Source organism: Apium graveolens, chromosome 10 (genome assembly GCF_009905375.1).
Source record: "Apium graveolens cultivar Ventura chromosome 10, ASM990537v1, whole genome shotgun sequence".
NCBI lineage: Eukaryota > Viridiplantae > Streptophyta > Magnoliopsida > Apiales > Apiaceae > Apium > Apium graveolens.
Genome location: NC_133656.1, coordinates 181760744 through 181773256, shown reverse-complemented (window position 1 = coordinate 181773256; position 12513 = coordinate 181760744). Strand labels below are relative to the sequence as shown.

Below are 12513 nucleotides of genomic sequence, written 5' to 3'. Positions count from 1 at the left end.
AATGATGTTTTAATATTTTTATTGCTAAGTTTTAAGTTTGTACATTTGTATGACGAGATTGTATTTGTGTAATAATTAAGAAAGTAGAAGAATTTAGGAAAGCTGAAAAGGTAGAACTCCTTTTTAATTATTATTTTGTTGGTATAGTTGATTTAAGCAAAGTTTCGAACTCGTGTTAGTTAAATGAACTATAAGACAAGCTTGTCTTTGTTCAATACAGGCGTAGGTTACTCAATTCGATTTCTAAAACTTAAATAATCGCTAAAAACTTTTATTAGTTAGTATATTAGGAAAAGTTATTCAATATAAAATATAATTGTAACTAAATTTAGGTAAGTATATATATATGATATGATAGGGTCGGAAATTCAGTGAATTTTACGGAGTTGGGGAACGGGTAAAGTGAAATAAAAAAAATCGAGAACTAAATAGGTACAAGGTCGGATTTAATTTTTTACTGTCCATGTCCCGATTCTCCATGTATAAAATAAAAATATATTTATATGTATTATACTAAATAAACTACTAATAATAGATAAAGTCTACAGTGTTATTATAATTTTGAAATAATCAACCATTTGATTGATTAAAAGCTTTTATGTAATAATATAGTATATTTTAATAATTTTTTAAAAAAAAATATTTTTTATTAAAAAATTATCATATAATAATAAAGTATTATTCTTTTAATTACATGAAAATTCCCCAAATTTCAAGAATATTCGTTTCCTGCTCGGGACAAAATCCCAATTAAAAATTGGATTTTTTTGAAAAATACCCAATTTCAGAAATATTTTTATAAAAAATTGTTATTTAAAAAATATTACAAAAATATTTTTTATTTGTAAAAATACTACTATTTTTTATTTTAATTTACAAAAATACGATTTTTTACAACTCGAATTAACTAAATGCAGTTTTCGACGAGTATCTATAAATAAATGCAAGCTCAAATGCAACAAAAAGTAATCGATTCAACTAGTTGTATATCTGCTCGATATTGGTTGATTTTGATTGATCATTTTTTTTACAAAAAAAATATGAAAATGGTAAAATCGTAAAAAAAAATAATATTTTTAATAATTTATTAAAAAAAAATTCCCCTTCGAGAATTGCTATCAAACTTGGATAAGAGACGGAATCACGGAAAAAAAAATGGTTTAAGGATTGGCATAGAAATCAAGAATAACTCCGACGCTCATCATCAGTTCAAAAGAAAAACTCACCATTGAATAGGGAAAGTAGCATCACGATTCACGTAAAACATACATGCCCAATGTCCAATTGAAGATCACATCAAATGTATAGTTTCACTCATCATATCACATGGTTTTATTTAAGTTATGCTTGCTATTAAATGATATTCTCACTTAGCGGAGGCTTTCATTTTACATGTTTTACAAGCGGAGTTTGACTAGTGGCCGACGGACCATGCCCCGAAATGCTTCGTCCTTCTGGATGATGCCTACGAACAAACATTAATTCACCCAACGTCATGCTCTTTTATTACAACTCCTATATTGGATCAAGTTTAACATCGAACGCATGTTAACGAACCAACGTATTACGGACCTTTTGGATGAATACGGCAAGAAAATTTGTATTCGGCAACGCGAATCAATATATCAAGACTGAATTTTAAAGGTGTCGAGCAAAAAAACAAGACAATAGAGATAGAAATAACCTGTTGCTTTGCTTTGCTAAGCGAGAACTTTTTTGTGAAGGTTGTAATAATAATAGTGTTACGCCCATATCCTTTCGGTGGTATGAACAGTCTTCGGCTAGGTTGAAGAAGGCTTCGGCCGTACCTGAAAGTAAAGATAATGCGAGGGTTTGGATCCCCGATTCACCTCCGGCGTGAGAATCAGAATCTGGCTGTAAAATTAGGGTAGTAATACAAGAGCAGAAAGTGTTGAGAGTGTGTATGTTTTATCTTACTTCACAAGGGTTTTTATACCCAATCATGTCATGAATGTTCCTCCGTTACCAACCATTAATGAGGGAGTGAAAAGGGGGTGTTATGTCCCTTGCATTGTCCAACGGTCCGCGAGTAACAGGCCTCGGCCTGGGCTGCTTCCATGGGCCTCGGCGGCGCGGACCTGGAGGTCCTTCGGCCCAGTAGCACAACCGCTTAATGGGCCTTCGTTCAATGGGCCTTATTGGGCCTATAACCAACATGTCCCTGTCCTTCGGCTGGGCCTTCGGGCCGGCCGACGGACACCGGTCTCGGCCCATATGGGGATGAAGGAACCCTAGGGCGATCGCTTCAGTCCCGCCTCGATCTTCAGTCGTATACGTGGCAAGCTTATGGGGACTTGCAGTGCATTGATGACAGCTGGTGGCACGTCGTTTCATGACTCAATCTCTGCCGTTGAATGCCAACCGTCTTGATCTGGGACGTCCATTTCAAAAAACCCCAAACGTCGCTTCTCTAAATTAATTTTAGGCGCCTATATAAGCCCATTTGTAGGTTTCATTTCCTTTTTATCACTTTAGCTTCTCCACACACAGTGACAAATCGCGGAGAATCTCTCAATCACGGGCAACAACAACTCCGTCTTCCCAAATCATCCCATTTCAATCCAAGAGCACCTTCAAATAAGTAAGTTTCTCTTCTTGTTTTCCAGTTTTAAGTTTGCATGTTAGTTTCCCGTGTTTTATAGAGTTTGCATGCGAACTTTGGTTCTGGGTTTATGGGGATTTTCTGGGTTTTTGCGTGTGCTATTGTGTTTTTCTGGGGTTTTTGGGTAGGTAACATAGGTTTCTGGGTTTTACCAATTTTGAGGAGGCCTCAAGGGTTTAAAGATGGCATGTGAGGTGTTTTATGACCAAGAACGTTCTTCGGGATTTTTTGGTTTTAGAATACCCTTCGGGAGCCGACCTAGGGCTTAAACAGGTGGTATGGAGCGATGTTTGCGTAAGGCTCTGTAGGCAAGAACATCCTTCGGGTGGGCTTGGCTCGTGAGCAGCCTTCGGAAACAGCCTCCGGGGTTCTGGTTCGTTCGGTCCTGGGACGTGTACTCGGGTGTTTATTTTTTCTTTTATCTGCTAATCCGAGTACATGGACTAATGTCTCTCTGTTCCTGATACAGGGACATGGACCGAGCAGAATGCCCCCCGGATTCTTGGGACCCCTTATCCAACAGCTTGGTGGGAACGTCTTCCATTCGCCCCGAGCGAACGGGACGGGCCCTATATGGTTCGGCTGCCGACTATCCCGCAGCCAATAATAGATCTGAACTGACGAAAGGGCGCGTCGCTCAGATGTACGATGATTATTCGGTTCCCCGAGGACTTTGTTGGCTGTATGCGCCGAGGGAAGGCGAGAGGATCTTCGACACTCCCGGGGCGCCGGATGGATATGGAGGCTGCGCCGTAGGGATTTCAGAGGCGGCCTTCAAATGCGGCTTGAGGGTGCCGCCGTTGAAGCTGATCAAGCACATCTTCTTCCAGATGGGTATCGCCCTCGGGCAGATGGATCCGAACGGGTTCATCCACATCAACTGTTTCCAGAACAGGTGTCTTCACGCCGGGATCGCACCCAGCACTCGCCTATTCTGGTAGCATTACGATTTTAGGAGGAATCCGAAGAGTGCGGGTTTTTACACCATCGCCCGTCGGGCAGGGCGACCCGATTAGACGGAGACTAATTCGAACAATAAGTCCACTCACACACATTGGTGCTATGTGAGTGGCCCGGGGTTGGCGGCCATGTCGGTTTGGCGGGATGTAAACCCCGTTCTGCTTCTCATGCCGAGCTTGACCTTGGAGGAGAAGGATAGTTACACAGCGTTGGTGGATGTCAATGTGAAGAAGCTGGGTCCCGGAGAGTTTCGGGACAAGGATTGGCTCTTCAGCTTGTGGGGTGGGGGTAACAAAACTTCTTCCTTGGTCTTTTAGTGTTGTCCCAACGCCTGTATTTCCATTTCTTTTTATGCATTCGACTATATATATGCTTGGACTGACTTGTTTTCCCTTCTTATTTCAGTGTCTTCAAGGGAGGCCCTGATCGAGAGAAAGAAGGCCAGGGCGGCCGAGAAAAGGGCGGCCGAAGAGGCGGCGAAGAAGGCTGCCGACAAGGGGGCTACGCCCGATCCATCTGAGGGCACGGGTGAAAGGGCCCCGACCGAGAAGCCTTCGTCGCCCCGTCAATCTCGAGTGGCTTCTGAGGCCGAGGAGGGGGACGATCTGGAGTTCATGGGAGAGGGGAACCCTTCCAAGAGGACCCGGAGCAAGGAGGGGATAGTGCGTTCTTATCTCCTGGGGTGGGGCGTGCTTACGTCCGACCATACGGTGTACCCTGCTCGGCAGTCCACGAAGGAGGTGGCTTCGGACCTCTGTCATGGCCTTCATCTCCCGGTCGATCTCCCGAATTTTGCCTCGGCTTCTGCTACCGAAGCCTGCACGGAGCTTCTGTCCTTCCTGTCCTTGGTATGTTTTTAACCTTTTATTTTTCTTCCACTTTTTTCTTTTCGGCATCCTTTAGTAATGTTTTTGTCATCTTTTTGTAGGCTGCCCCTTGGGCCGCAGCCGTGGAGGACAAGGTTAAGGATATGGAGACTCGCATGGCCGAGGTGAAGGAGTTGGAGAGGAGGGTTGCGGCGGCCGAGGAGGAGCTCGTGAGGGTGAAAGCTCAGAACGAGGTCGAAGCCGCTAAGCTGAAGAAGGATAGATCCCGGCTGGAGACCGAGCTGGAGAGGGCGAACCGGAGGATCTCCCATCGGAACGTCCAGCTGAAGAGGTCCCGAAAGGAGCTTCGGAAGAAGCAGAAGCAGCTGGACCGGACTGAGGAGCACTGTTTCCAGTTCGGCGCTGATTATGTCCTGGAGAAGGCCCATGGCCTGAACTGGGACTATAAGCAGTTGCTGGACGACAGCTTGGAAGATCATATCGGTCGTCCAGCAGTCGAAGTCCCTCCTGTCTCCTCCGGCGAAGATGAAGAGCTCTCGGATGAAGACCCTCAAGCCTAAACCCTCAGCACTGAGGTGCTTGACATGACTGAAGATGATCTTGTTGCGAAGTTTGCCATTGATGTTTCCATGGTCTTACCCAACTCTTGCAGCGGCATTCTTCGTTCGTCTTCCTGTATTTCTATTTTTTGTAATCGGTACTCTTTGTAATTGGTAGTAGTTGGTACTCTTTGTAATTTAACTAGCCTTCGGGGTTTTATATTTTAATGCATCTGTTTTTCATCAGCATTGTCCGACTGCATTTAATTGTTCGCCTTAAAAATGAATCGTATCTTCTGCTTATTCTGCCTCAACAATTTTAATAATAAAATGAATCGCATCTCTGGCTTCATTCGCCTCAACGGTCTTATCAAATTGAATAAAATGAATCGTATCTTCGACTTATTCTGCCTCAACAATTTTAATAATAAAATGAATCGCATCTCTGGCTTCATTCGCCTCAACGATCTTATCAAATTGAATAAAATGAATCGTATCTTCGGCTTATTCTGCCTCAACAATTTTAATAATAAAATGAATCGCATCTCTGGCTTCATTCGCCTCGACGATCTTATCGAATTGAATAAAATGAATCGTATCTTCGGCTTATTCATTTGCCTTAACGATTTTAATAATGATTTTAATTTTTTGCTGCCTCACTACCCCTTACGGCCCCAAGGGTTGAAGGTCGAAGGTTGGTTCGGGCTGTTAATCCCTTCTTAATTCAGGCGAGGGAACATGGGCGCCGATCTTTTTATGATCGCCCCTAGATCGGCGGTCATCTTCGGGATCGCCCCTAAACCTGGTCGGATTAATTGTTTCATTATCTAGGCCGAAGAACCATGTCCTTCCTTTGATCACCCCACGACAGGGATTCCTTGGGCCTCATTAATAATAAATAATGAAGTTAAGACGAATGATAGGGCGTTATTCTAGGATTGCCCCTTAAGGCCCTTAATTCGTGTTTACCAATTCCAAGTTGCCAATATAGTGTAATGATATTCGATTTTTGGGTGATTGCCCCTTGTGTCTTTTCAGTTAACAAATTAGACAATGGCGGCGGCCGAAGGGTTTATCTTCTTCGGGATCGCCCTCAGATAATACTCGGTCGGCCGCAGCATGTATAAATAAAGAAATTTTGACAGGAAATGCATCTTTATTTAATCAGACTGCTTACATTCTTCGCATATAATTGAAATACAAGCTTTTTAAGAAATTTCTTACTGATAAAATTTTTGAAGGCGACTGGCATGCCAAGTGTTTTTAATTTGTTCGCCTGACAACGTTTCGAGCTTATAGATTCCAGGGCGAACGACTTCGGTCACTTTGTAAGGCCCTTCCCAATTCGGCTGGAGCTTTCCTTGCTTGGCCGGCATAGATGCGGCCAACTCCCTTAATACTAGGTCTCCTACTCCGAAGGCCCTTTTCTTCACATTGGAGTCATAGTGTTGTGCTGCTTGCAGTAAATACCTCATGTTCCTTTGATGGGCGGCTTCTCTTTCTTCCTCCAGCAAGTCTACGTTCGCCTTCAACCCGAAACTATTAGTTTCCACATTGTAAGTCTCGGTTCGGTATGATTCCAAGCCCACTTCGACAGGAACTAAGGCCTCGGTGCCATAAGCCATTCTAAAAGGAGTTTCTCCGGTTGATGTCCGGGGGGTGGTTCGGTAAGCCCATAAGATCCAAGGGAGTTCCTCCGCCCATCTTCCTTTTGCCTCGCCCAGCCTCTTCTTAATTCCACGGAATATCACCTTGTTCGCCGCTTCAATCGCCCCATTTTCTTGTGGGTGGGCCACTGAGCTAATTTTTTGTTGGATTCCGAAGTGGTGCAGGAACTTCCGGAATTCGTTTCCAACGAATTGAGTTCCATTATCTGAGATGCAGGTTTTCGGAATGCCAAACCGGAGAATGACCTGTTCCAGGAAGAACTTTTTAGCAACTTCTTCTGTTATGGTTGACAGAGGACGGGCTTCGACCCATTTAGTCATGTAGTCAATGGCGATTATGCAGTATTTCGCTTGCCTCGAGCTGGTAGGAACTATGCCAACTATATCCACGGCCCATACGGCGAACGGAATTGGGCTTAGTATAGAGGTCATCTCTTGAGGAGGTTGCTTCGGGACAGTGGAGAACAACTGGCATTGTACGCATTTCTTTGCATAGTCGATGGCGTCTGCTTTCAAAGTGGGCCAGAAGAATCTCTGCCGGAGAATTTTAAAGGCGAGGGAACGACCAGCCAGATGCTCGCCGCAAATTCCTTCGTGTACTGCCTCCAAAGCCTGTTGATGTTCTTCGCTGTTCAAACAACGTAGAAGGGGTTAACTTACTGATCGGCAATACATTCGCCCATTGATGATAGTGTAGCTTGATGCTCTGTATTTAACCTTCAAGGCATCTTTCCGGTTGGGTGGCAGAATGCCCTTCTCTAGAAAGTTTCTGAGGGGGGTCATCCAGTCGCTTCCCTGGTGAATCTCTAGGCATTCTTTCTTTTCGATCGAAGTCATTTTGGCTTCGGTGAGGTAAATAGAACCGGTTAAGTTCTGTGTCTCGACCGAAGCTGGCCTGGAAAGTGCGTCTGCCCTAGAATTGTTTTCTCTGCCAATTTGACTTAATTCAAAGGTTTCAAATGATAAAGAAGCTTCTCGTACCTTAGTAGCATAGGCTCTCGTTCGGGGATCCCTTTGTTCATACTCCCCTGTGAAATGTTTCACAACCAACATGGAGTCGCTGAAGGCCCTTAGGTGCTTCGCCTCGAGGCTTCGGGCAAGCTTCATTCCTGCGAGGAGGGCTTCGTACTCGGCCTCATTGTTTGTCAAGGGGAAGTCGAACCTTATGGCCTGGCATATTTCAAATCCTTCGGGGATGGAGAGGATCAAGCCTGCTCCACACTTTTTTCCGGCGACCGACCCGTCTACAAAGAGCTTCCACTTCCCCGGGATCCGGATTAGTTGTTCTTCAGGCGAGAGATCCTTCGGACCCGAGAATGCGCATTCAACCACGAAGTCGACCAAAGCCTGGGCCTTAATTGCCGTTCGGGGGACATATTCGAGATCAAATTCCCCGAGTTCAATGGACCACACTACGACTCTCCCGGAGGCTTCGGGTCTGGTCAAAATCTTCTTCAGAGGTTGATCGGTGATAACTTGGACCGTCCGACCTTGAAAATAATGTCGTAATTTTCGGGAGGCCATAACCAACCCATATGCGAATTTCTCGGTGTTGGGGTACCTTGTCTCTGCGTCCTTGAGAACACGGGACACGTAAAACACGGGATGTTGATTGCCTTCATAATTCTTCACAAGGACGGCCCCCAGAGTTCTGTCAGACACAGCTAGATAAAGCTGAAGAGTTTCCTTCGGATCGGGCCTCATCAAGAGTGGTGCCTTTGTTAAATATTCCTTTACTTCTTCGAACGCCTTTTGGCATTCGGGCCCCCACTCAAAATTCTTTGACCCTTTGAGCACGGCGAAGAAAGGAAGTGCTTTCTCGGCTAACCGGGAAATGAAACGCCGAAGGGCGGCGAGTCGGCCCGTCAATTTCTGTATATCTCTAATGCATTTGGGAGGTTCCATATTGTTAACTGCTTCGATCTTCTCCGGGTTTGCCTCTATCCCCCAGGCGCTGACCATGTACCCGAGAAACTTTCCATTAGAGACTCCGAAGGTACATTTGTTCGGATTGATCCTCATGTTGTTCTTTCGGAGAGTTTCGAAGCATTCCTTTAAGTCCTCGGCATGATCTTGAAACAGTGACTTCACTATCATATCATCCGTGTATGCTTCCATGTTCCTTCCAATCTGCTCCTTGAAGACTTTATTCACCATTCGCTGGAATGTGGCTCCAGCGTTCTTCAGTCCGAAGGGCATTTTAATATAAGCATAAGTCCCCTTCAGAGTTATGAACGCTGTCTTGGGCACATCCCTATCATTCATAGCAATTTGATGATAACCAGAAAAGGCATCCAAAAATTAAGTACCTCATATCCTGCAGTTGCGTCTATTAGTTGGTCGATGTTAGGCAATCGGTAGTGATCCTTCGGACATGCTTTGTTGAGGTCAGTGTAATCCACGCACATCCTCCATTTCCCGTTCGACTTCTTCACGACCACCACATTGGCTAGCCAGTCAGGATACTCGATCTCCTCGATAAATCTGGCCACTAAAAGTTTTTCCACATCGGCCTCTATTACCTTCTGTCGTTCGACTGCAAATGTCCTCTTCTTTTGCTTTACCGGCTTGGCCTCAGGCTGCACATTCAAGCAGTGCGTTGCCGTCTTGGGATCCAATCCGGGCATATCTTCGGGCTCCCAGGCGAACACATCATGGTATTGCCAAATGACAGCTATTACCTTCGCCTTCAGGTCTGGCCCCATGTCTTTGCCTATCCGTACCATCTTTCCCGAATGGCCTGCGTACAACTCTACTTCTTCATTCTCTGCCGCGGGTTCGGCGATAGGACTCGAGAGATCAGCCCCAAAATTTTCCAACTCAATGTTTAATATTTCCGGACTCCCGCTGGGTTTGGATTCTGCCCGCTTCCTCTTTCTGATTCCATCCGGCCCTTCATATTCTTGATCTTTCTCAAGGTCTTCGAGCATTATGATTCGGGCAGTTTTCTGATCGCCCCTCATTTCTCCTACTCCTTTTTCAGTTGGGAACTTGAGTTTGAGGTGAGGTATGGACTCCGCTGCTTCGAAAGTAGATAAGAAGGGTCTGCCAAATATTGCATTGTACGGGCTTTCAATCCGAACCACGTAGAACTTCACCAGCTTCTCGGCGGTATACGGCAACTTGCTCAGGAGGACCGGAAGAGTAATCGTTCCCTTGAACTGAATTGGATGGCCTCCGATTGCATAAAAGGGGGCTTCGTTGCAGGGCTCTAGTTGCTCTCCCGCCAAGTTCATCTTACAGTAGGTTTTGTGGAATAGTATATTGGCTGAGCTGCCGGTATCCACCATCACCTTCCATATTTTGTTTTGCCCGATGATAGGATTGATGATCAGAGGGTCCTCGTGCGGGCGAATGACATCCTCATAGTCTTCAGGGCTGAAGGTCATGGGCATGTGGGGCTTTGCTTGCCCGAACTGATACAGATTGTACACCTGTCGGGCGTACCTCTTCTTTGCAGTCTTGCTATCCTTATCCAGGATGCTCCCCCCAGATATAGTTTTTACTTTGCCCTTTATCCTGTCCCTTCGTTCTGGCTCATCGGCTCTACTTCCTCCTCTGGGTTTTCCTTCAGCCCCAATCTATCTCTCAGATCTCGGACGAACTGATTAAGCTCACCGTCTTTCATCATGCGCTCAATGAGCTTCTTGAGGTGGTAGCATTCATCTGTGTTATGCCCCTTGTCCCTGTGATAGTCACAGTACTTATCGGGATTCTTCTTGTGGTTCGGGACCTTCATCTTAGCGGAGCGAACACATCCCGGCTTGCCTTTTATCTCATGGAGAACTTGGAGATCGGCGCATTCAAAGCAGTGAACACGGCCGAATCTCTATCTCGACGTCGTTCAACCCCACAATCTGTTTCCTTCCTTCCTTTCTGCTATCCCTCCGGTCAGATCCCGATCTTGAGCCCTCATATCTGTCGGCTCGCTTTGATCGGTCGTCCCTTCTTGTGTCTTTATATCCCCCAATACTTTCCATCTTGCGGTGAATATTTTCGCCTCTCACATATATATCATTTAGGGATTTTAGGGGGAAATCGTAAAGAGATGAACGAAACTTTTTACCTTTATAGGGGTCTAGCCCCGCCGTTAGGAAGCCCATAGCTTTGATTTTGTCCAGATTGGTGACCATTCCCGCTTCTTCCTTGAATCTGGCGAGATAATCCCCCAGCTCCTCATTCGCCCTCTACCGACAGTGGACCAAGGCTTCGGTGTCCTTCGCCTTTCGGCACAGGTGCGAGTAGTACTTTAGAAATTTCCTCTTCAACTGCTCGTAAGACCCGATTGACCGAGGCTTCAGGGATTTGTACCACATCGAGGCAGACCCTTTGAGATAAGTCTTAAACATCTTGCACAACATTATATCGTTGTGGCCCATACCAACCATCAGGAGTTCATACTTTTCACAATGGTCCTCGGGGTCCCCTTTCCCGTTGAACTCGCTCATCTTGGGGAATTGTCTCTCTTCGCCCGGAGGGGGTCGGTACAGTTTAATCTCTTGTGTTACAACAGGTTCTCGATCGGGCCTCCTATCGCCGAACAGGGCCTTCTCTAAGCGATTGAGCCTGAGGCGGGATCCATCGGGCTCCTCGTCTGAATCAGACGAGTAGGGTTGCTTTGCCCTCTTCCTTCGGGGATGCGAATCAGAGTCAGACTCATCTTCTTCGTCATACGCCCTACGTTCCCTTCTATCCTTATGTGTTCCGCCGGTCTCTTCGGCCCGCATCGCTTCCCTCAAGGCTCGTTCTTGCAGTTCAATTTCCCCCCTCTGCAGTTGCAGGGCCTTCAACCTGAGCGCATCAGCTTCTCTTTTCTTGGCTCGCGCTTCCGCTTCCTTGTCAACTTGATCAACTTTGGCCTTACCCTTCTCCGCAGCCTTTTCTGCCCGGATCTTTAGGAGTAAGGCCTGTTCTTCAGGGGTTAGCGTAATAACCCCGTCCTCGTCGATTAGGGTGGACGGTTGTCCTTTGTCGGTGAACCCAGGCGGCGGTGAATGTTCATGAATTGTTTATGTCATAGTCTCGTTCTCAACTTGTAACTCTCGATTCCCACAGACGGCGCCAAATGTTACGCTCAGATCCTTTCGGTGGTATGAACAGGCTTCGGCTAGGTTGAAGAAGGCTTCGGCCGTACCTGAAAGTGAAGAGAATGCGAGGGTTTGGACCCCCGATTCACCTCCGGCGTGAGAATCAGAATTTGGCTGTAAAATTAGGGTAGTAATACAAGAGCAGAAAGTGTTGAGAGTGTGTATGTTTTATCTTACTTCACAAGGGTTTTTATACCCTATCATGCCATGAATGTTCTTCCGTTACCAACCATTAATGAGGGAGTGAAAATGGGGCGTTATGTCCCTTGCATTGTCCAACGGTCCGCGAGTAGCAGGCCTCAACCTGGGCTGCTTCCATGGGCCTCGGCGGCGCGGGCCTGGAGGTCCTTCGGCCCAGTAACACATCCGCTTAATGGGCCTTCGTTCAATGGGCCTTATTGGACCTATAAACAACAAATAGTATTGGGTACTTGGATAAAACAATAATAATAATAATAGGTAGTATGTGTTTGAAGGGAGCAGACTGAGTTGTTAAGTTGGCGTGCTACTTTTTTCTCAGGGGGCACACACGGCGTGAACTGCGCCTTGTCTCCATGCCTACATTTTATTTGCTCACAAACCATAACCTAAACCAACCCCAATTAAATAACACTACTAACAGAGATGGGTTTTGCTATTTTCATAACAAATCTTACACGAATGTTGCCACTTTCTTCACCAGTAGTCCGTAGTCATGATAGAATTACGACCTCGAAATTGTAATTTCTTTTAACAAATCGCGTTTTGGATTTCATTCCAACATGATTCTCTTATAATTAATCAAGTTTACATTAAATCAAGTGTACCGAA

At 45.7% G+C, this 12513-nt stretch overlaps 1 pseudogene; it reads left to right on the top strand.

Annotated features, from left to right (window-relative positions):
* Positions 1-12513, top strand: part of LOC141691403 (uncharacterized) — a 508513-nt pseudogene that overhangs the window by 458755 nt on the left and 37245 nt on the right.